The following is an 827-nucleotide window of genomic DNA, read 5'->3' on the forward strand; positions in this document are numbered from 1 at the left end:
AAGTATGATTGTTCAATTTTTAATTTCAAATAGGTCGTCTTTCCTGATTGATTGAATCATTGATATTCTTAATAATTCTCAATTATTGTCTTTTATTTTATTTTTTTAATTTTATTTTGTATAGATTTTTTAGAGCTATGTTTTTTATTGTATTATTACTATTTTTTTTTTATCTTTTAGAAAACCTTTTTCAGTCCAACCTCACCCAGACCCAAGTTCCGGCGGCTTTGTGTCTTGGGTTGGCCCCATTTTAGACCCATGTTTTTAGAGTGCATTTCTCTATCTTTGTGTGGCAGAGGCCTTGAAGTTACCTTTGTCAGGAGGTCATAGGCCCAAACACACCGAATGAGTGGCTATTGCAGAGAGCGGGGCAAAGAAAGCGTAATTGAGCCATGCATAGAGGCTTTTTCTCCATTCTTTACGCATGAAATGAACACCACCCTTGCGATCCATGATCCCCGGTTGCCTATTGCTGCAAGCAGGAGTAGACTGGGGTAGTAGGTATCTCACACAGTCAACCAGTAGACATTGTTCGCCAAAAATAAAATTGCATCCATGCGGCTGCATTCTATTATTTATCGTTTTTGTTTTGTTTACAGAGTTAATCTTTCTATCTTTGTTTGGCACAAGCCTTGCAGTTACCTTTGTCAGGAGGGCAAAAGGCACAAAACCATCGAATGAGTGTGTTGTAGTGTAATTGTCTGTTCTCTTTCGGAGATGAGTTTCGGCAGGCATTGCCTCAGAGGGGGGAGTGTTTCCGAAGGGAAGCCCGGTCGGTTACCAAAGGGAGGTGGAGATTTACTATCCCACCCAGTCAAAGTGTCTCA

The sequence above is a fragment of the Urocampus carinirostris genome, chromosome 8, assembly GCF_059441175.1.
Source record: "Urocampus carinirostris isolate Australia breed hairy pipefish chromosome 8, RoL_Ucar_1.0, whole genome shotgun sequence".
In the NCBI taxonomy this organism is placed as follows: Eukaryota; Metazoa; Chordata; class Actinopteri; order Syngnathiformes; family Syngnathidae; genus Urocampus; species Urocampus carinirostris.